The sequence below is a fragment of the Schistocerca piceifrons genome, chromosome 4, assembly GCF_021461385.2.
Source record: "Schistocerca piceifrons isolate TAMUIC-IGC-003096 chromosome 4, iqSchPice1.1, whole genome shotgun sequence".
Lineage (NCBI taxonomy): Eukaryota > Metazoa > Arthropoda > Insecta > Orthoptera > Acrididae > Schistocerca > Schistocerca piceifrons.
In genome coordinates this window covers 66,227,676-66,252,227 of record NC_060141.1, presented here as the reverse complement: position 1 = coordinate 66,252,227, position 24,552 = coordinate 66,227,676, and positions in this window count along the sequence as shown.

Here is a 24,552-nt window from a genome sequence, read left to right as displayed (position 1 = left end):
ACCACGACCACACAGCCAGCTGCCCATCCAGCACCACCGCATTCCACAGTTGCAGCCGCGACAACTCATTCAGCACCTGCAGAACACAGATGGGAGTCCACAGTTGCAGCGACAACAGCTCACTCAGCACCTGCAACACACAGGTGGCAGTTCAACCAGGGGAACCACAACCATGTGGACAGCTGCCCGCTCAGCACTTGTGCCTTCCACAGCTGCAGCCGCTACATCTCACCCAGCACCTGCAGCACACAGACGGCAGTCCACACAGAGGTGCCACGACTATGAGGCTGTTTGAAAGCATGAAAAATTAGTGACATACGTAATTTTTTCTTCAGGTAGAAAAAAAGTAATGCTTAGTCTGATGATATAGTTTTGTCCCTTAACATTTGTCTTAAACATCTCTGTGCATATTAGATGCTCCCAGTAACCGCTGCACCGGGTGGAAGGACCCCTTACAGCCAGAGCATTGATCCTTGGTGGAAATTCCCACAGCTTTCCTATTGGACCTGTAACAAAATGATTTTGTATAAGTCATTTTCAATACATTTTCTATCAGCAGAATAGTGACATGTTGGAACAAATGTCATGCCAGCAAAATCAAGGCAAAAGCATGCACCAAAACAGAATGATGAGGATATCGCAGAACAGCTACCTATGTTGACAGAGAATTAAATTTAGAATGTCAACATCATATTCTGATCACAATCATATACACTGTTCTCGAGTTAGTTTCCCGCCAATCTGACAAATATAGTTTCGAGAAAAACGAGTTATAGTTTTCTTTTATATTTTTTTGTAGTCGAGTTGAAGATATTTATCGTCAGCTATCCCTGAATGAACAGCGGTCCTTCCACATCCTAGAAGAGGCCATCCGATGTCCTGATGTCCTCTTCGTGGCCATAATGGTCCTGCTAGCCTCTTTGTCAAATTCTATCATCCGTTGCTTTGCTCACTCGATACACTTTTCGCCCTCTCCTTCAGCAAGACAATGCCGGACCACACACGAATGGTGCGACATCTTCAACAATCCGACGCCTTGACACTGTCATCGATCGTGTTCCATATGGTCCCTATTTGGACCCATCCGACTTACGTTTGTTTCCAAAACTTTGAGGACTTCACTTTGATAGTGGCAAAGCGTTCCAAGAACTGATCAGGTTGTGGCTCCATCAACGAAATCAAACATTCTACAGTGATGGTATCAACAATAAGTCTCTCGTTCGTCGCTCGGGCGACAATGTTGAGAAATAAGTAGAAACGAAGAATAAGTATGTAGAATGTTAAAATGTCTGTTCTATTTTAAAAGTTTTAAGTGTCTTCATATAAAAAATTTGGAGCCTTTCCTTTTTGATATTCTCTCTTACAATATTGTTGTCTTCATTAGAACAGTCAAAAAGGAGAGAAGTTTGAGGATGGAAGAACGCCTTTGAAAAGAATGTGGGATAGAAGAATTAAAAAGGAGGACAGTAACTAAGCATCTGAGTAAAGCGAATTTGCGACGAAGAGGAGCACTGATATGACAGGGAAGATGAGTGTTCTTGTAAATCTGTGTAGATGTCTGTGCTGATATCATGTTCAAGTAGGGGTTTTGTTGGGACAGGATATGGTGAGTGTATAGGTGTAGGTCTGTGATGAAATGTTGCTACAAGAAGCGCAGAGTGCCATGGTTGATAATCAGGGATGAGAATAACTCTGGTTTAGAGTGTCCAGGAAGTTTAGGAAATTCAAAATTGTTCAGTGTGGGAGAGGAGAGACGGAAAATTAATTGGTTCATACAGGATCGTGACGGAGGATGGTAGGCGGAAACAGAGGCCAGCCGAAATGTACACTACTGTCCATTAAAATTGCCACACCACGAATATGACGAGTTACAGACGCGAAATTTAACCGACAGGAAGAGCATGCTATGATATGCAAATGATTAGCTTTTCAGAGCATTCACAAGGTTGGCGCCGGTAGCGACACCTACAACGTGCTGACATGAGGAAAGTTTCCAACCGATTTCTCATACACAAGCAGCTGTTGACCGGCGTTGCCTGGTGAAACGTTGTTGTGATCCCTCGTGTAAGGAGGAGAAATGCGTACCATCACGTATCCGACTTTGATAAAGGTCGGATTGTAGCCTATCGCGATTGCGGTTTATCGTATCGCGACATTGCTGCTCGCGTTGGTCGAGATCCAGTGACTGTTAGCGGAATATGGAGTCGGTAGGTTCAGGAGGGTAATTAACGCCGAGCTGGATTCCAACGACCTAGTATCACTAGCAGTCGAGATGACAGGCATCTTACCCTCATGGCTGTAGCGGATGGTGCAGCCACGTCTTGAACCCTGAATCAACAGATGGGGACGTTTTCAAGACAACAACCGTCTGCATGAACAGTTCGACGACGTTTGCAGCAGCATGGACTATCAGCTCGGAGACCGTGGCTGCGGTTACCCTTGACGCTGCATCACGGACAGGAGCGCCTGCGACGGTGCACTCAACGACGAACCTGGGTACACGAATGGTAAAACGTCATTTTTTCAGATGAATCCAGGTTCTGTTTACAGCATCATGATGGTCGCATCCGTGTTTGGCGACATCGCGGTGAACGCACATTGGAAGCGTGTATTCGTCATCGCCATACAGGCGTATCACCAGGCGAGATGGTATGGGGTGCCATTGGTTACATGTCTCGGTCACCTCTTGTTCGCATTGACGGCACTTTGAACAGTGGACGTTACATTTCAGATGTGTCACGACCCGCGGCTCTACCCATCATTCGATCCCTGAGAAACCCTACATTTTAGCAGGACAATGAACGACCGCATGTTGCAGGTCCTGTACGGGCCTTTCTGGATACAGAAAATGTTCGACTGCTGCCCTGGCCAGCACATTCTCCAGATCTCTCACCAATTGAATGATCAATGGTGGCCGTGCAACTGGCTCGTCACAATACGCTAGTCACTACTCTTGATGAACTGTGGTATCGTATTGAAGCTGCATGGCAGCTGTACCTGTACATGCCAAGCTCTGTTTGACTCAATGCCCAGGCGTATCAAGGCCGTTATTACGGCCAGATGGTTCAAATGGTTCAAATGGCTCTGAGCACTATGGGACTGAACTGCTGTGGTCATAAGTCCCCTAGAACATAGAACTACTTAAACCTAACTAACCTAAGGACATCACACACATCCATGCCCGAGGCAGGATTCGAACCTGCGACCGTAGCGGTCGTGCGGTTCCAGACTGTAGCACCTTTAACCGCTCGGCCACTCCGGCCGGCATTTGGCCAGAGGTGGTTGTTCTGGGTACTGACTTTTCAGGATCTATGCATCCAAATTGCGTGAAAAATTAGAAGGAAGTGGTAAGAACTTTAAAAATGTGGTCGTAGGCGTAAAAGGGGGTTAAACAGATTATGGTTTTGCATTGGTGGAGTTTCCTGAAATGACGAAATCGATGTTTGACTGAATAGTGAGAACAGATTATAGGCATGCTGTATGTGACAGACACGTAAAGGTGACAAGATATCGTGAGACTGGAAAGAGTCAAACCAGTGGAATACTTTTGGCTCACAAACAGAGGTGGCAGCGATTACCTGCGTGGAGTTGACAGAGTCAATGACCGCAACCAGGAGCGCTGCCCGCGGCTGCCACCAGGGCAGGCCTCGCAGCCGGCCGAGGGCCTCCGGCAGGCGGGGCGCGTGGCGGAGCAGCAGCAGGAAGGCCTGCGCCCTGCGGCCCACGCCCCCGCGGCAGCAGCCGCCTCTGGCCAGCGACACCAGACTCCAGCTGGACACACTGTGCAGCCGGCGCTCGAGGCCTGGCGCGACGGCGCTCCCCGTCTGAAGCGCACAGAATTGCTTGACTGAAGTGATACGGTGGCTCCAGAGGGCATCTGCTGTGGAAAAAACTGTACCGCAAAGCATTACTCTTCCCGTAAATAAATGAATAAAAGCGCGAGTGGTTTATACTACACACATTCACTGAAATTTCACTTTTCACAAGCATTCTCGCGTTATTTGCAGATTGAGCCGTAGTAAAATTTGCTGTTTTGAAGAGCGCGCCGCAGCGCGTAGTGTAAAGCAGTCGCCCTCCATTTCAGGCGGTGGCGCCGCTGCGGCAGCCGCAGCTTTGGTGTTTCCCTCTGGTGGAAAAGGGGAAAGGTTGCCTGCTCGCATGCATTTAAGGGGCGCTATGAGCTCGGAGTTGGGGAGTCTCAGTCGGCCAGTCAGTGGGAGGCAGTTGGTCAGCCAGGGCAGTCTGTCAGTCTGGGCGAGTCTGGTCAGTTGGTCAGCCAACTTAGTCTGGGTCTGTCTCTCGTCCGCATTGGTGAGGCGGTTAGTGTCTGTCGGTCGTCCGGAGTGCTAGGCCGCCAGTCTGCTCGAGTTTGCTCAGGTAATGTGCATTAGCGGTTGGATCGATCGGTTGGTCGGTCGCGCACTGGGACACAAGATGACTTCTCCGCCTGGAGCGTCGGCGCATGTGAGGTCGCCGCGTGAGTCCAGTGGCCGTGCCGTATAGCGAGGCGTAGTGGCTTCGCGGCCGACACGAGAGCAACAGGAGTCAACCCACGACATCGGTCTGGCCGGGGCGACCTGCGACGCCCTGAGACAGGGGATCGGCGCGCCTTCCTCCGTCCGTTGAAGCGGCTGGCAGCGGACGGTTCAGGAGAGCGATTTGGGGGTGCTGCGCCAGGCCTTCTCGAGAAATCGCAGTTTTAGAAGCTCAGTGATTGGTGACATGTTCTTTCATTTACTTGTTAAATTCTGCTTGTTTTCGTGGTCTGTCTCCCGTCCGCGTTTGTTAGGCAGTTAGTGTCTGTCTGTCTGTCTGTCGGTCTTCCATACGTAATAGCTACCTCTGTCATGTTTGTCGGATTCGGTTTTGACGAATTTATTGCTTAAATGTCGAATTCTTGAAATATGTTTCTATCTTGCTTATCATCTTGTGAGGTGGTATATTTGTAATCTAGAGCATGTTGTACATTTTATGTAAGTCTGCATTTTATGGGTTTTATTTAAATAGTCATTTTAGGTTATAAGCTTGCCACCCTTCCACCGTAAGAGCCCTTAAGAAAACAAAACAAATTGCACTTTCGGTGGCAAATAATTTGAGGGTTGTACCATTTTCATTCCTCTTACGGGGTGCATAGTTTACATGTTTGTGTCAGTTGTTAAAAATTTTTGTTTAAAGTAATCTGGTGTGTTGGAGATTTGCACCAGTGTACTCTTTCAGAGGTTGTTGTGAGCGCTCATGACTACGGCCGTGTTGAAAGGGAGCAGGCAAGCTTCTCAGCCCGAAGGCTCCTATTGCTAATATTGTTCTTTGCCTCTAAATAAACCTGTAACTTGATATTTCGAGGGTGCTTTTCTGCTTATAATTTTAAATCTGTTTTGAAAAGGCTTTTAGGAATAAAATTCACATTTGTTAAATTGTGACTTGATATTTTGAGTGTGCTTTTCTGCTTGTAATTTTATATCTGTTTTGAAAAAGGTTTTAGGAATAAATTCACATTTGTTAAAAGTAATTTTCTATCAGTTACTTCCTGGCAACTACTTCCACGCTCACCTAGTGTGATTAAATGTGTTAATGTTCTTGATGAATCGCCAGTAAGTAAAGTAAATTCTTTAAGAAAAGATTTTGAAAGTAAATTTTTAACGGTTCAGAAGGAAGAAGCTGTAATACTTCTAATTACTTCCATATGTGTATTTTCATCTAATGAGCAGCTATTCGACGTAATCAACATACTGGACGTGGCTCCCGCACAAGTTCCTCAAATGTCCACAGTCTGAGAAATCTGGTAACTTCCTTGTGTGGATCTAGACGTACATAAGAACTGTTGGAGAAGTACATTTGAAGACAAAAAACACGACATACCGCCAAACAATTATCCGAATGAGACGGAAATTTATAAGTGTGATGTACATGTACAGACAATGATCACAATTTTGAAAAAAATGGACGATTAATTCAAGAGAGAGAGCATTACAAATTGAGCAAGTCAGTAATATGTTAGTCACTTCTGGCCCTTATGCAGGCAATTATTCGGCTTGGCACTGATTGACAGAGTTGCTGGATGTTCTCGTGAGGGATATCGTGCCAAATCTCGCCCAATTGACGCGTTAGATCATCAGAATCCCCAGTTTCTTGGATGGCCCTGCCCATAATGCTCCAAACGTTCTCAACTGAGGAGAGATCGAGCGACCTTGTTGGCAAAGGTAGGGTTTGGCAAACACGAAGACAAGCAGTACAAATTCTCTCCGTGTGTGAGAGTGCTTAATCATTTCTGAAATGTAGTCCCAGGATGGCTTACCATGAAGGGCAAAAAATGGAGGCCGACATACCGTTGTGCTGTAAGGCTGTTGTGGATGACAACCAAAGGAGTCCTGCTATGAAGAAATGGCACCCGAGACCACCACTCCTGGTTGTCGGGCCGTATGAGGGGCGACAGTCAGTGTGGTGTCCCACTGATGTCTTGGGTGTCTCCAGGCACCTCTTCGTTGGTCATCAGGGCTAAGTTCGAAGTGGGACCCATCACCGTCAACAATTCGACTCCAGTCAATGAGATTCCAGGCCGAAGACAAGTCTGGAAACGGCGCATGCATCGGTGGGATACCAGCCTGACTGTCGCCTGCCATGCAGCCCCACAACCAGGCGTGACAATCTGGGGTCCCACTTCATTTCACAGCCGGGACTTTTGGTTGCCATCAGCGACTCCCTCACAGCACAGCAGTCGACGATATTCTATGCCCCTTTCTGTTCCCTTCATGGCAAGCAACCCTGGGCTTACATTTCAACAGGTGTACACTCGCCCACACAGGAGCGAGTTTCTACTGCTTGCCTTCATGCTTGCCAAACCCTGCTTTGGCCAGGAAGATTGCCGGGTCTCTCCCCAAATGATGAATTATAGAGCATTACCGGCAGGGCCCTCCAACCAGCATAGAATTTTGACGATCCAACACGCCACTTGAACGGGATTTGGCGCGATAACCCTCAGGAGGACATCCAGCAACTCTGCCAATCAATGCCAGGCCGAATAATTTCTTGCAAAACGGCCAGATTAGGACCACCGCATTATTGACTTTCTCAATTTGTGAAGCTCTTTCTCTTGAATGAATAGTCCAATTTTTTTTAAATTTTAATCATTTTCTTGTCTGTACATGTAGAGCACATCTGCCGATTTACATCTCATTCGGATAACTCTTTCGTGGGGTGTTGTGTTCTTTGTCTTAGAGTGTATGACCAAGATAAGCATAACGAACGCACAGATAGTAAACCACAGGATAGAGCACGCTAATACCGTGCAACACCGCCTCAAGCCTTGATTTAGAGATGAAGACAGTCCGAAAGTTTCTACATAGCCAGATGAAGCCATTCATTGATAATTATACCCGAGGCGTAAAGCTACCAACTTGTGAGGATGTTGATTGCTTATTGTATGATTTAGTGGAGTAGTCGAGGTGCAACAGGATGCCTAAAAGTAAAGTAAAGTTGTATGCACGAACGGCTAGGAGACCCCGAAGGGCAGATTCAGCCCAATAATTGTACGGTTTTCTCCTAGCTTTCAGGCACCTTTCCTTTGTGGGGTATGAGAGATGTGTCAGAAAGTATATCTATGGAGTGTAGATGACTATAATGTGTGTTTGTTTTTTGTTTGTGTGTAAGTGTTTGTGTGTGTGTAAGTGTGTGTGTTTGTGTGTATGTGTGTGGAATGAACTGTCATATTCATGTTTCAGATGATGAGAGAAGGAAGAGGGTGAAACCTTTTGCCAGCACACAGCCTGTTCCTCTCGAATAGCACCAAGGACGCTGCAGAGCGTCCATGTGACGAACGGATCACCATCAACAATGTCACATGCTCTCACTTCATGAAATACTGCAGGGAGGTTTGGATTTTAATCCCGGACATTGGCGCAAAGACTGTTGATCAGGAACTTTACCCCACCACCTTGCCTGCCCTCTCTGCCGTTAACATAAAGGGAAAATTGGCTACAGCACACGGCGGACCTGGACGGACGCCAATCCAAGTAATGGCCATGGCTGACGGTGCTTAACTTTGGTGACCTGATGGCAAATGGTGTACTCGCCTCGGCATAGCCGTTGACGCTAGATGCCTCAGTGATCGTCAAACCAGAAATATACGAGTGTAGGATTGTTCTCATTTCGGAAGATAGGAGCGTCCACAGCAGAGTCACTTTAATGAGGTATGAGAAAGGAGAGTGCAAGGATCACCGAGAGTGCTGAAACGAACATCCCGCTTCGCGTTCATTACCCTGCACGAGGGAGCCCGGAACATCACAGGACCACCTCCAGCCTTAACTACACCTTCCACAAACTACGGGAACAGCGCCTCATTGGACTCTCAGTCCATAAGGCTCCTTCCATCATTTGGAAAAAGCCAAAATCGTGGTTCTTCAGAAGCTTTCAGTCAGCCACTGTCTAGTTTCTGTTGTTTGGACCGTTGAAGACGTGCAGCTTCATGCCGCCAAGAGAAATGGCCTTTTCCTACGTACCTGGTTTGAAATGTCAATTACATGCAGCTCCCTTCGCGGAAAGTCCGCTCGAAAACTGTTTGAAATGGACCTGCAATCACGTAACGCAGCAATTTCTATTAGGTTTGAAATCAATAGTCATTAAGAAGGAGTGACACCTGTCTCCGGTGTACGTCGGTTAGGATTTTCTTACAGCCATTCTTATTACACCATGAAACTATAGATAAAAGTTCTGAATGGATCATGTAATGTAATGTAATGCAGTATCAGTGACACGAGGATTTCTGTGAATGGATCGGTCGATTCTCAACTGTAGTGTGGCTCGAGGGTGCAGTAGTTCAATGCTAGCCTGCAAACTACGAATCCAAAGATTCGATAGCCAGTGGGACACTAATCCTTGTAGGTACTTTGTACAGTCAACGTTGGCAATCCAAGAAATCGGACAGATTCATCCAAGGAGAGTCGTGGACACGTCCAAAAACGATAGCTGCTTTCTGCCGTTCTGTCAGATCTGCACATCGAACCACCTTACGACCTTGATTCCACATAAACGATTGAAACACGTACACCACTTGACTGCCATGACTCAGCTGTGGAGCTTCGCGTGACCGCCTGGTACTTGTTCTAGACCATTTATAGCGCTCCAACCCGAGCACTATGCTCTTTTAAGGGGAGCAATAATATTTTGTTCAGTAAGCTTAAGTCACTATAATTCTAAATAATATGAAGAACAATATCGGAATCTCTTTCAGATTAGTTACTGGCGAGTAAACGAAGGTAAAGGCGCCGTAAATCCGAAGTTTGGCTTGAACACCTCACCGCTTACCTAGGAATGATCCAGGAGGAGGTGGTATGCTGTTCCCTACCTCCGACCTTTGGAATGACTCCCCAGCCAGTTATTGGAGGCCCTACAGGTTAACGTGGATTCCGAATCACCGAGCAGCACATCAATAAATACTGCTACAGCCGAAAGAAGTGGTTCGTGACAGAAAATTACGACGGGTCGTCCGGCGATCGAATCTTTGGATTCATAGTCTCCAGTTCAACCACTGCGCCCTCGAGTCACAGTACAGTTGACAATGAAACGATCTATTCACAGAAATCCTTGTGTCACTGATATTGCATTACATTACACGATCCATTTAGAAAAGTTTTATCTGTAGTTTCAAGTTTAGTTTCTGAATTTACATAGTACTAGACTACTTTTCTGCTCAACGACTAGAATTCGCAATAATGTACATATATGTAAAGGAAATATCTAATTTTGCAAGACACAGATCATAGAAAATGAATGAACACGAAAGGAAAACACGATAAATATGAGGAAAACTCACCAAGAAGGCATAAAGACGCATATTTTTGTACGTGGTGTTTCAAAATTACACCGACAAACACTGACGGGATGCATAAAGTATCTTGAGGAATAAAATGAGGACAGTGACCCGTGTCTGGAAATGTCATCTAACGATGCTGCAGAGCATCGAAGTTTTAGGTGCCGGTGACCGTATATGTATATGTATACAGGGAGATGAACCATGAACCATGGACCTTGCCGTTGGTGGGGAGGCTTGCGTGCCTCAGCGTTACAGATAGCCGTACCGTAGGTGCAACCACAACGGAAGGGTATCTGTTGAGAGGCCAGACAAACGTGTGCTTCCTGAAGAGGGGCGGCAGCCTTTTCAGCAGTTGCAAGGGCAACAGTTTGGATGATTGACTGATCTGGCCTTGTAACACTGAACAAAACGGCCTTGCTGTGCTGGTACTGCGAACGGCTGAAAGCAAGGGGAAACTACGGCCGTAATTTTTCCCGAGGGCATGCAGCTTTACTGTATGATTAAATGATGATGGCGTCCTCTTGGGTAAAATATTCCGGAGGTAAAATAGTCCCCCATTCGGATCTCCGGGCGGGGACTACTCAAGAGGATGTCGTTATCAGGAGAAAGCAAACTGGCGTTCTACGGATCGGAGCGTGGAATGTCAGATCCCTTAATCGGGCAGGTAGGTTAGAAAATTTAAAAAGGGAAATGGATAGGTTAAAGTTAGATATAGTGGGAATTAGTGAAGTTCGGTGGCAGGAGGAACAAGACTTCTGGTCAGGTGACTACAGGGTTATAAACACAAAATCAAATAGGGGTAATGCAGAAGTAGGTTTAATAATGAATAGGAAAATAGGAATGCGGGTAAGCTACTACAAACAGCATAGTGAACGCATTATTGTGGCCAAGATAGATACGAAGCCCACGCCTACTACAATAGTACAAGTTTATATGCTAACTAGCTCTGCAGGTGACGAAGAAATTGAAGAAATGTATGATGAAATAAAAGAAATTATTCAGATAGTGAAGGGTGACGAAAATTTAATAGTCATGGGTGACTGGAATTCGGTAGTAGGAAAAGAGAGAGAAGGAAACATAGTAGGTGAATATGGATTGGGGCTAAGAAATGAAAGAGGAAGCCGCCTGGTAGAATTTTGCACAGAGCACAATTTAATCATAGCTAACACTTGGTTCAAGAATCATAAAAGAAGGCTGTATACATGGAAAAAGCCTGGAGATACTGACAGGTTTCAGATAGATTATCTAATGGTAAGACAGAGATTTAGGAACCAGGTTTTAAATTGTAAGACATTTCCAGGGGCAGATGTGGACTCTGACCACAATCTATTGGTTATGAACTGTAGATTAAAACTGAAGAAACTGCAAAAAGGTGGGAATTTAAGGAGTTGGGACCTGGATAAACTGAAAGAACCAGAGGTTGTACAGAGTTTCAGGGAGAGCAGAACGGAACAATTGACAGGAATGGGGGAAAGAAATACAGTAGAAGAAGATTGGGTAGCTTTGAGGGATGAAGTAGTGAAGGCAGCAGAGGATCAAGTAGGTAAAAAGACGAGAGCTAGTAGAAATCCTTCGGTAACAGAAGATATATTGAATTTAATTGCTGAAAGGAGAAAATATAAAAATGCAGTAAATGAAGCAGGCAAAAAGGAATACAAACGTCTCAAAAATGAGATCGACAGGAAGTGCAAAATGGCTAAGCAGGGATGGCTAGAGGCCAAATGTAAGGATGTAGACGCTTATCTCACTAGGGGTAAGATAGATACTGCCTACAGGAAAATTAAAGAGACCTTTGGAGATAAGAGAACCACTTGCATGAACATAAAGAGCTCAGATGGAAACCCAGTTCTAAGCAAAGAAGGGAAGGCAGAAAGGTGGAAGGAGTATATAGAAGGTCTATACAAGGGCGATGTACTTGAGGACAGTATTATGGAAATTGAAGAGGATGTAGATGAATATGAAATGGGAGATACGATACTGCGTGAAGAGTTTGACAGAGCACTGAAAGATCTGAGTCGAAACAAGGCCCCTGGAGTAGACAACATTCCATTGGAACTACTGACGGCCTTGGGAGAGCCAGTCCTGACAAAACTCTACCATCTGGTGAGCAAGATGTATGAAACAGGCGAAATACCCTTCGACTTCAAGAAGAATATAATAATTCCAATCCCAAAGAAAGCAGGTGTTGACAGATGTGAAAATTACCGAACTATCAGTTCAATAAGTCACAGCTGCAAAATACTAACGCGAATTCTTTACAGAAGAATGGAAAAACTAGTAGAAGCCGACCTCGGGGAAGATCAGTTTGGATTCCGTAGGAATGTTGGAACACGTGAGGCAATACTAACCCTACGACTCATCTTAGAAGCTAGATAAGGAAGGGGAAACCTACGTTTCTAGCATTTGTAGACTTAGGAAAGCTTTTGACAATGTTGACTGGAATACTCTCTTTCAAATTCTGAAGGTGGCAGGGGTAAAATACAGGGAGCGAAAGGCTATTTACAATTTGTACAGAAACCAGATGGCAGTTATATGAATCGAGGGGCATGAAAGGGAAGCAGTGGTTGGGAAGGGAGTGAGACAGGCCTATCCCCGATGATATTCAATCTGTATATTGAGCAAGCAGTGAAGGAAACAAAAGAAAAATTCGGAGTAGGTATTAAAATCCATGGAGAAGAAATAAAAACTTTGAGGTTCGCCGATGACATTGTAATTCTCTCAGAGACGGCAAAGGACTTGGAAGAGCAGTTGAACGGAATGGATAGTGTCTTGAAAGGAAGATATAAGATGAACATCAACAAAAGCAAAACAAGGATAATGGAATGTAGTCGAATTAAGTCGGGTGATGCTGAGGGAATTAGATTAGGAAATGAGACACTTAAAGTGGTAAAGGAGTTTTGCTATTTGGGGAGCAAAATAACTGATGATGGTCGAAGTAGAGAGGATATAAAATGTAGACTGGCAGTGGCAAGGAAAGCGTTTCTGAAGAAGAGAAATTTGTTAACATCGAGTATGGATTTAATTGTCATGAAGTCGTTTCTGAAAGTATTTGTATGGAGTGTAGCCATGTATGGAAGTGAAACATGGACGATAAATAGTTTGGACAAGAAGAGAATAGAAGCTTTTGAAATGTGGTGCTGCAGAAGAATGCTGAAGATTAGATGGTTAGATCACATAACTAATGAGGAAGTATTGAATAGAATTGGGGAGAAGAGGAGCTTGTGGCACAACTTGACTAGAAGAAGGGATCGGTTGGTAGGACATGTTCTGAGGCACCAAGGGGTCACCAGTTTAGTATTGAAGGGCAGCATGGAGGGTAAAAATCGCAGAGGGAGACCAAGAGATGAATACACTAAGCAGATTCAGAAGGATGTAGGTTGCGGTAGGTACTGGGAGATGAAGAGGCTTGCACAGGATAGAGTTGCATGGAGAGCTGCAACAAACCAGTCTCAGGACTGAAGACCACAACAATAACAACAACAGGGTGATACCGTGATGATGCTAGAAACATTCAGGGATGGTGGAGAAGAATAAATTTATAAATTTGTGGAAAGGGACCCTGGTCTGGAAATGAACGAGTTTTGCTAATATTGTAGGGTAGCCAACTTTCAGAGATGGTAGTATGGACCAAGACAAGAAAAAATTTCTAGTATACATGAGTTCTAAAATGCATAACTTGAGGCCTATGAGCACTTGTTCAATAGAGGAGATATGTTTCACATTAGAGAAGATGAACAAGTGCTCATACTCCTCAGGTATACATTTTAAGCCCATGGTTACCGGACGTTTTTTTCTTGTTTGGTCCACACTAGCACCTCTGAAATTGGCTACCCTGCAATCTTAGCAACAACAGCACCAGGGCAAGTATTCCACTGTCAGAGGTATCAGAACAATTTACGCTTATAACTTTCGTCTCTTACGTTTCCGGACCACGGTCCCTTATCTCAAAGTGACGCATTTAAGTTTCTGCATCAGCGCTGAAAGTTTGTAACGTCATCACTGAATTGCCATATATATATATATATATATATATATATATATATATATATATATATATATATATATGCGTATATGTATCGTCCAAGTTTGGTGATGTCACTTTGAAACACCCTGTATACGGAGCCAAAATACTCCACACTTATAATTCAATACGTATTACGTACGTATGCCACAGCAGTGCAGTGTGCTCACATTTGTGTTATGACGAATTTGAGTAACATTACAATTCTAAGACGAAATAACAAATTTTATAAATTAACAAAATACCTCTGTCTAGTGAAATCTACATTTCCCACAGATTAAGACAGATCGATTTTACTTAAATGTGTTTTTGTCTATTACAATATATCTATGTTCTACATTCATTTTTTTCTGTACATCATTCATTAGCAATACGTTTTTGGTTGAGCACGTATTGCAAAATTGCTGATTTTAAAAGTTAACATAGCTGTTTTAAAGTTTGTGAATAGCGATATTTTGTTTTCAGAACGTCAGCAAAGTTGTATGCATTGTTAACGGGTGCATGTGACCTAGTCTTGGTACTGTCTCGGTTGTACTTGAGAAACTTAAATTTTATTAGTAACGTGTCTGGCTGAGGTAGGCAATATTACGAGGCGTGTTTTTTAAGTAAGTACCGTTTTGAAATTAAAAGAAGACGTACTAAGATATCTCAATAATTTCATTTTTACATGAAAGCCTCTACCTTAATCTACGCACTGACGCCATTACAATCTGATTCTTCCTTGTTTACGTTGTGTACTGAGTGTTTAAGAGCCTCCGATAATCGTGAGTCCCGCAGACTGTGAAGTACAGGCTGTTATAAGATTTCTTATTGCTAAAGGCCTAAAAGCGATCGATATTCATCGTGAGATCTGTGCAGTTTACGGAGAAAACATTATGAGTGATGGAATGGTAAGAGAGTGGGTGAGAGCATTTAAAGATGGCCGCACAAATGTGCATGATGAACAACGGAGTGGGCGTCCTTCGGTCGTTAATGAAAGTTTGGTGCAGGAAGTTGACAAAAAGGAGAGAGAAAACAGACGCTTTACGATTTCCTCCTTGCGGGATGACTTTTCTAATGTTTCTCGTAGTGTTTTGTATGGCATTGCGACCGAGCACTTGAATTACTGAAAATTGTGTGCACATTGGGTACCGAAAATGTAGACGGATGTGCACAAAAGCAAACGTTTAGATAGTGCATTGATTTTCCTTGAGCGGTAACACAACGACGGCTATGATTTCTTAAGCCGAATTGTTACGGGTGAGCCGGCCGGAGTGACCTAACGGTTCTAGGCGCTACAGTCTGGAACCGTGCGACCGCTACGGTCGCAGGTTCGAATCCTACCTCGGCCATGGATGTGTGTGATGTCCTTAGGTTAGTTATGTTTAAGTAGTTCTAAGTTCTAGGGGACTTATGACCTCAGCATAGTGCTCAGAGCCATTTGAACCATTTTTTGTTACGGGCGAAGAAACATGGGTGGCCTACGTCACACCAGAATCAAAGCAACAGTCCATGGAAGTTGAGCAAGGGCATCGTTTTGCTGCAAGACAATGCCCGTCCGCATGTGGCGAATCAGACTAAGGATTTCATCAGATCATTTCGATGGGAAACTCTAGATCATCCTCCGTACAGACCCGATCTTGCGCCCAGTGACTACCATCTGTTCCTGCACTTGAAGAAACACCTGGGCGGTCAGCGTCTTCAAGACGCTGACGAAGTCAAAACAGTGGTGATGCAGTGGTTAACAAGTCAGGCGGCAGACTTCTATGAGGAGGGTATTCAAAAACTGGTACAACGTTATTACAAGTGCCTCAATATTGACGGAAACATGTAGAAAAGTAGATTAAAGTACAGGTTTTCACGTAAAAATAAAATTATTGAGATATCTTAGCACGTCTTTTTTTTTTTTAATTTCAAAACGGTACTTACCTAAGAAACACGCCTCGTATTTCCACGTGACTGGCATTGTCGTATATACTTGATCCAGAGGATTAGATCATTTAGAGGATAATGTACATGAGAATTCATACAACTCACTTCGAGACAATTTCCAATGCTACTTATGTCCAGAAACTTCAGCGAAGATGCAGTTGGTTGCTGGGTGTTTACAGACCTCTCATGCCACATTGAAACATTCATGTACAGGCGGATGGGCGTACCTCATCTACTTCTTCGGCAGCGTCCCACAGAACGACGGTCGACATTGCGGAGAAGTAGCGTTGAGCGATGTACAGCAAGCACTCCGTCAGCTGCTCACCGACAGCGGACATCGGCGGTGGCGCAGGTAGGGCCACCGAGGTGGTCGCTAAGCACAGCAATACAAAGAATACCAGCATCTCCAGCCGGCCCTGTGGAAACTCTCGACAGCTGAAATGCAACACAGAGATGCTAATCGTTCCCCGACGCCTCCTCAATTACACTCATCTGTTCGTAATCGAAAGCATAAGGAAAACAAGTACCATAGCCACTTAATGAAATTGCTTCTGGATTTGCATCTAGTTTTCGCCGTGTAGCAGTATTACGCACAGTAAAACGATTGTAGCATACGCCAGCTTAGCTGACCCAAGAAATTACAGTAGGTTTCGGTACTAAAATACACAGCATTTCGTGAATTGTATTCCGTGGCACAACGAGAAAAACTCTCAGACGCGGAGAGATGCCAGATAAGAACTTTTTATTTAATTGTAACACGCTACAATCACTTAATCTTACCAAATACTATGACACTATAATGCTAATATGACTTGTAACGTAATACATTAGTTTTAAGTGTTGCCACAAGATGCCAATCACCGGAGTAGGAGCAATTGCTCTACAAACAATTTTTTAATCTAGCGTTAAATTCGCTATATTAAAGCACGCATTGAACCATGTGTTTTTTAACACAAAAGAGAAATATTGCCAACGACGAAGGATAATAATGAGCATAGGTACTGTGAAATAGTCTCCAAAACATCAAATTTTTAGAGGTCTCTACAGTATGTTCTTAAATTAACTATAGAGAGAATCCTTTTAATAATTCTGAAATTGTGGTCGCTGTACGTAGCGTTTCTCAAAGAAAAACGCTTCCACAACTTAATAATGAATGGAAATGTGGAGAATAAATTAGGTTTTTCCTTTCGAAAACAACTACTCACCTACACAGGGAGGTAGTAATAAAAAATTACAACATCTTACCAAGTATGATTAGTATGTTTGACAGTAAGCTCTTCTCAGCTATTCTGAACTTTTAATTAAACACTCTTAGTTGCGTCAAGACTAGTACCACGCCAGGAAGGGATGATACCTTGAACTTCTGCAATGCGACAGTAGTCGGTTTGATGTTCAACACTTATACGAGTACATATTAAGTTCTAACTATAGAAATTTCCGCGAAACTAATTGTTTGATTTCACAGAGTGATACGTGGTGGCATCTCTCAAATTTTCGAAATTAGCAGCAGAAATTTATATTATTCTATTTTTAAAAACGAAGCTGATGCCTATCTAATGGTTTCCAGGAACAACAAAAATTTGATTTTCAGTATTTCATATAAGTATTGACCAAATTTAAAAGTTTAACATGCTGTCATAATTTACTCATTAAAAAGTACAATCTCAAGTTAGAAAATTAAGAAAATAAGTCGAGTATTGTAGTTAGAAACTATATATATATCTAGAGGCAGTGTGACCCAACAGCGCGCAAATTACCGAAGCTACATTGATCCACTATCTGAGAATGAGTGCATGTAACGACTTCCAACAAACTTTATACATAACTTCAAATCTTTTCGAAATGTTTTTTTCTCACTGCCACCCCCATACAAAAATCAAAGGAAAGTGTGTATCACTTATTGGATTTTCGCTATTTATGCAGTAGAAGTTCAGCAACAGGTATGGCGCTTTAATTTACCTGATATGCGTGAAACACTAATTACCAGAATTATACTCAACCAATGTATAGTCTAAGGATGACTGATAGAAACTAATAAAACCAAAACCAGCAGGGTTTGCGTTTTCAACCATAATGGTTTTACGTTCTTAACGTCAAATATATAACGCATTACCTCATTTATAATCAAACTGTAGAAGCTCTTTCTTGCAAGATGGTTCCATTCTCTAAAGGATCGGGGATAGGATTACTGGTTTTAACTGAGGCACAATACCACTGCGAAGGAAGCACTCCCTAACCAGAAAAAAATTAGCAGAATTGAGTTAGTCACCAATATGCACACCATAATTACGACTAGAAACTTGAAAGAGACCAAATAGCTAATTACGTCCTGCTTTTCAGCGTAGAGATCAACACCTTTGGCACACAGACCCGAACCTTCTACGTAGTGGTGTGACACTGCCACACTGCAACCTTCTGGCTACAATATTTCGTTGTCCTTTAACAACGGACGATTCAGACAGATTCTTCATCAGCTTTAACTGACATTAGCGCAAATAGGTGTTAGAAAATATTTGTCTACTGTGGCTTAACTGTACGCCGTAAATGATTCTTCTTGAGTTATTGTCGTATTGTACCTCTGAAAATTCTATAGCTCACACACGGAAGTCTCAGTTCACATATCAGAATCGAATTACTAACACCGGGACAGCGTTTGTTGATCGTAAAGCCATTTTACGCAAAAGCTGGACGTATCGTTGTGGTGAGACGAGCATTCAGCATCACATGGTCTGAGAACAGCACCATCCGGAATGACTACTTGTCGGTGAGATTACAGTACAAGACTGAAGTAAAACTGTGATGACAAAATTTATTTAAGCCTTCTCTGTTACGGGTTTTGTGTAATGTTTTCTTGTTTTTTAACTTGTTGATGCAATGTCTTCAAAACACCAGATCCCTACATGATTCATGGAACGGCCAGTCAGGACGATCAGTCCCAGTTGAAGCCCTGGAGAAAGTGGAACGAGTACGAACCTTATCCAGTGAGGAGCCTATTACATCGACAACACATGCAGCACAGCAACTCAGGATGTCATGACGGTCTCTCCAGAGGATAATGAAACAGAAACTTAACCTTTTCCCTCACAGATTTCAACGGCGCGAACCTATGAAGGACGTGGATGTGGAGCGGCGATATTCTTTTGGAAATAAGATGACTGAGGTCTTTGAAAATGAAACGGTCGATACGGATCAGTCGTGGATTAGTGGTGAGGCACACTTACATCTCTGTGAATGCGTCAACAAGAAGGTAAACACCGTCCACGGGCCCTGGCGGACCCAACGGTACCGACCGGCCGCCGTGTCATCCTCACCCACAGGCGTCATCGGATGCGGATATGGAGGGGCATGTGGTCAGCACTCCGTTCTCCCGGTCGCATGTCAGTTGCCGAGACCGAAGCCCCTACTTCTCAATCAAGTAGCTCCTCAGTTTGCCTCACAAGGGTGAGTGCACCCCGATTGCTCGGCGCTCGGCGGACCGGATGGTCACCCATCCAAGTGCTAGCCCAGCCCGACATCGCTTAACCTCGGTGATCTGATGGCAACCGGTGTTACCACTGCGGCAAGACCATTGGCGAACTAGTGCCACTGTCTAATGAAAATCTACTCTTTCAAGCTGCAGTGGCAGTCGCTGACAGGTCTGTGAGCTATCAGTACTACATGCTCTATGGGAAATACTGTAGGTGGCGTAGGATGACTCCAACGTGATGCTGTGCGGGCAGTCCGGCTGACGAGGTGCACTTACATCTGTGTAGATACGTCAAAAAACAAAACTGCCGCCACTGCCTGTTGAAAATCTACACATTCAAGCTGCTGCTCCATCTCTTCAACATACTGTCGCTGTTTGTAGCGCAATCAGTGCACATTGCATTACTGGGCCCATTTTTATAGGCGGAGCTGTCGCATCAGACAAATACAGACATGTACTGGAACACGAATTTATACCAGCTACACAACGCGGCAGATGGTACGAAACTACAGGTTCGTGCAGTATGGAGCACATCCGAACCGTACTGCGGAAGTCTCCGATTACTTTCAAGAGGCGTTCTGAGATCAGATCGTTGCCCTGGACACCTTAGCATTCACTGGGTGTGGTGTTGAATGGTCCCCTTGTTGTCCAGGTCTCAGCCCGTATGATTATTTCTTATGGGGTTATCTGAAGGACAGAGTCTTCAAAAACGCATCTGCAACACTCCAAAATATTGGTAATATAATTTCCAGGAATTGATTAAATTCAGTACAAGGCTTTACGCAGAGGAAAAGAACTTTGAAAACCTTCTGTGTTAAATTTCTGGTTGTCTGCTATAGCGTACATATGATAACGAGAATCTACCACCCAGTTTTGCGTTGTGGGAGACAAACTCTTGCTAACACCTATTTTGCGCCAACCTATCTGCCTTTTGCCTACAATATATTGCTATGTCCAGGAACATGCGTTATGGAGATAAAACTAAAAGATTTTCAGTGACTTAAGTGAACGGATTACGTCTGGAATCAAAGCAGGGGACAGCGCTGCTTGAGTATACTGTTCAGTCTGTCAACATGCCTCGAAGAGTCATTTCAGACTTGGAACTTTTTCGGCAGAGAGGATTGCTAGCAGGGACACTGCCCCACGAAGTGGCGACGTCATCAGCTACCGTGAGACACAAGACAACAAAATCCAGCCAGTAGAGGTCGCCCATGGTGAGTGACCCTAGCTGATGGCCGCTAACCACACATTATGGGTCGTGGGTACCTCATGGAAAACGCAACGGAACTGCGCGCTGCCTCTTTGGTGGCAACTGGGAGGGCTGTGTCGACCTAGACAGTACACGGTCAGCCCTCATTGTGTCCATTAAGAAACAAGAAGGAAAAAAAGAAAACGACAAGGCGATGGTGTGCGAAGGAAGTGGGTAAAGGAGCACTTGGAATGGAAACTGGATCAGTGGCACCTACTTCTCTTCATCGACGAGTGCATGATTTGTCTGGCACCTGAAAATCGTCGAAGGAGACTGTAGAGGTGGCCTGATATTAATGTTCGTTTCAGGCATGCAGTCCTGGTCGTTGACCATGGAGGCGTGTCCAGTTTGGTTTTGGCCTGATAACACGTACGAATGTCGAACTCCTTTCATCGGTACCAAGAGTAATTTGAGGACAGTTAAGCATTGGGAGGGGATACTCTATCCATTCTCCAGCTCTGCACTCAACATTTCGAAGTGGATTCGTTTTGCAAGGTGATAACAGACAAGGACACTGTGCCCAACTCGTGAACATTTTCCTCCAGGAGACAGGAAACAACCAAATGACATGCAGTGTCTTCTGTCGGAAACCCGACTGATAATGCCGGGGACCACGTTAGTCTAGCATTCCGTTGTTGCAAGAGCCCTTCTCACATAGTGGGTCACCTAAACGGGACCAGTGTCAACGTACATGAGCAGCAGTACCTGGACGACCCCATGGACTGTGCTCCAATGAGGAGCCAAGCATTCTACAATGCCTTAAGTGGAGCAACAAATTACCGAACGTTTCCCGTCAGCGGGTGTTCATTTGAAAGATGAGCACCTTCGAACAGACTGTCTTAATTTTGCTTATCGTTTTGTTTCTAGCATAATCTCCCTACTAGTAAATTAGTGAAACTTCCTGTCAGATTAATCTGCCAGAAAGTTTCACTGCTCTGCTTAGTGAAAATTCATTCTGGTAGTGAATTGTTATTAAAATATAATTAACATTCGGCAGTCAGGCTGGTTAATTAGTAATATAGCTCACACCAGGTGGTCATACTCGCTTCTAACAACGACTGTTTGCTCTTACAAATTTGACCACATTTAAAGACCTGGTTATGAGTATGCTCTATTACTGACTAGTAAAATACTGAATAATAACAGTTAAAGTTTCACTGCCATTCTGGAATTTGTTATCATACATAAGGCTCTGGCATTCCCAGCTTTTACAGACACGCTGTTGAAATCACAGTTCTACCTCTCACACAGCTAAGTCCGTTACCAGCGAGAATTCGTCTAGCTATATTAAATTATATACCCACCTCCGAAGCCGAGATCGCTAAGGCACGATTTTGCGGTGACGCTCGAGGTTCGAATCTTATTAGTAAAATTTTTTTCACTTCCTGTATTTGGTCAGCAACGAGAGGAAGAGGTGGCGTAAGGTTCCTGATCATAAGTTTTCGTGCCGATATTCTGTATTAAATTCCAAACTTCTCCGCAGTGTCTCAAGAAGTGAAGGCATTTGACACAGTTGATGATTATCCGTCCGTCGGATGGATGAACACGTTAAGCTAGGCGTTCCCTTTGGCCCTATTCGAGAGGAGTAGGCTGTGTCCCGCCATCGGGTTTCACCCTCTCCCTTCCCTTCATCCACAACAAAACAAACTCAACGCTACACTATGCCAGCACTCAACACAGACGTCCACATGACACAGATAAACATTTCATAACAAGTTAGAGAAAACCAAAGGTAAAACATGTCCCTCTGGACATTCCCTAGGACGACAGTGCAGTAATCCTACATCTGCTTCCCCAGCACTCGTTCCCTGAGTATGGAGCTGTATGTTAAGGAATGTTCAACGTAGGATACATTCCGTATAAATCGCTCGCAATATCGTTTCGTCCTTCCTCTGTTAACTGACTTGTTCTACATCTACCCTTCCATTTTCAACAGGACATTGCACCTCACTTTCTTATACGGTTACGGATTCGAATGACTCCATTCTATTCACCCAAATAATTCCTATCGCCTGCACTTGCCGTGTTGCAATTCAAAGAAAACCAATGGCGGAAGAAGGGTACCCTGCCCTAGGCTAAAGTGAGTGACGTTCACAGGGGATCACCTTTTGCATCTTGTTACCATGTGAACAAATGTCGATGTCACCAGTATTTGCCTTCCAAATGAATTATCTGTTCTCAGTGCGGATCTCTCTTTAACCCTTTGTTGCCTGATGGTACTTAAAAGTACCAGTAAGTTTTGACCCTCATTATTTTCTCGTGGTGCAGTTTCGTGATCTGAGAGCCTGTCCGTACGTAACAGTAACTCTGCTCTACTGTTTCATAGATGTTATTGTGCCATACATAGACCTCTCTGGCGGTCAGAGCTTGAAATTGTTTTTCGCGCGCTGCTGTGAAAACAGAAGATTGTATGTGCTTGTTTCCATGGTGTTGCCTGAATTTGTGTGCAATTTATTGAAACTTCCGTTGAGTTTTCCATTGTACGTACTTACCTTCTTTGTTTTTTTTATAATAGTTTGAAGCATTACGTTACAAGTGAATGAGATAAAGTGGAAAATATAAAGCGGACTTATTAGTACCGTCAGGTTGTGCGAACACTTAATTGTAGCAACAATGCGTTACCTCTCACTAGTTGCTCTGTCCACTTTTTCTCACACAGAAATCCGTAAATACATTTGCCTGTGGAACAATTAGAACAAACAGGACAGGTTTGCCAGGGAATTTACCTAAAGAAAAATGTCTAAACCGTGGGGAATCAAATCACAGAGAGTCATCTTTAGACCTAACAGTATTTCAAAGGAGGGAAAATAAAGTAGTGTATTTTGCGTCAAACTTCCATGGCACTGAACAGAGCGTAGTGACAAGAAAACAGAAAGATGGAACTGGTATGTCTATACCATGTCCAGTTATTGCATGTGATTACAATAAACATATGGGTGGTGTGGATCATGCAGACAGATTACGTTCAACTTTCTTGACAGGCGATCAAAGAAATGGTGGCACCGTCACTTCTGGGGAGCAATAGAAATTGGTTTGGCAATGCTTACGTCATTTTCAGTGATCTACATGGGGCACAACCACTGCTGGAATTCAGGAGTGCTGTGGCACTAGGGCTAATAAATAAACAGCAAGTGCCAAACCTCAAAAAGAGAAACTCTGGTAAAGATGAAATAACTCCCCCAAAGACAAGAAAGGACAACTTTTCTGTTCCGAAGAATGTACGTCTTGGCAACCGAGAAAACGATTTTGTGGTGTTCACTTGTAAAAGAGGAAGATGAGAAATGTGTGCGGAAACTAAAATTCAGTCGAGACCACATTCACAATACAATACATGGAAAGTGTATTTGTGCTACAATGAGAAAAAGAACTGTTCCCTACAATTTTATGAGGTGTCACTAACACTAAATATGTGATATGTATATACTGTCAAAAATGTGTAGCTAAGTTACTAAGTATTGTGAAGTTGCTCTAGAATAAATTTATGCGAACTTTAAAAAATAATTCAGAAATATCATATTTCTGTTAATTAATTTTCTAATGTAAAAATATTTAATATTCATGTGGAATGAAGTACAAGTTATAAAAATTGGAGCATTTTTCTGCGCACATTGTGATTCTGTCCATGGAGTCTGACGGTACTTCTGAGTACCAGGAGAGAAAAAAGTTGTGAAAAATAAAATAAAATTTTACAAAAAATTCTACCGTCATTTGAGGCCACAATAGCATAAATTCTGCAAAGAAAATGTTAAAAAGTAAATTTTTTCTTATGTCAGGAAGCAAAGGGTTAAACCTATTGTCACTGGAGCTGATGGAACTTGCATCAAACGAATCGTTTATTTCCAAAAATACGTGCTAAAAAATCTTGTATAAATCTTCCTCTGATAAATGCTAACATGTAATCGTTTAATAAAGTCAGATCAACATCATTACTAACTGGTCGGAAAAAAGATTTTGCTCTGTTTATAGGATGCATATTTGAAAATACATACCGCCCAACCATGCCACATACGTGTCACAGAATGCGCTATTGTGCAGACGTCTTCACGCGGACGTGACGGCGAACTGATTGTTATGCCGATAGCGCTGCTCATTCCGGA